Source organism: Propithecus coquereli, unplaced genomic scaffold (assembly GCF_000956105.1).
Source record: "Propithecus coquereli isolate 6110/MARCELLA unplaced genomic scaffold, Pcoq_1.0 Scaffold309, whole genome shotgun sequence".
NCBI lineage: Eukaryota > Metazoa > Chordata > Mammalia > Primates > Indriidae > Propithecus > Propithecus coquereli.
Window position 1 is genome coordinate 2,285,703 of NW_012148719.1, and position 549 is coordinate 2,286,251.

Below are 549 nucleotides of genomic sequence, written 5' to 3' on the forward strand. Positions count from 1 at the left end.
ATATTTTTTTCAATATGGACTTTAACTCATAAGAATGAAATCATTTCATTATGGACTTTAATTTCCTTGGATTTTAACACGTTAAGAAGCTTTAACTATTGTAACTGAATTTAAAATTTCAGCATTTGTCTATATAGCTGTGTTTCATTATTTAAATATCTTTATGTAGCATTTAACCTTATGGAAGGTCTCCAATAGGCTCTATTCAACAGTGTGGGGTAAGGTATAGTATATGGAAAGTTTTCAGTCTTGGGTGAAGAAAACATTGGTATTGATTGATACACATTTTAGAATTTTTTGGAGAAAATAATCACTAACCACCAATTCCTGGAATATACACAAAGGTGAATTGATTAATTTGGGGTCAGTGGGGTCTTGTGAATGTAGGAACGGAATGGCAATTATATGGTTCTGATAACCTCTCCAAGAAAAGTAGAAAAATATAGGTAAACATAGGAGAGCTTAAACCCCATATTTATACATGGTTAAGAATATTGACTAATGATAGATAGTTTTCCCCACGCCTTATATTTCTATACAATAGTATTA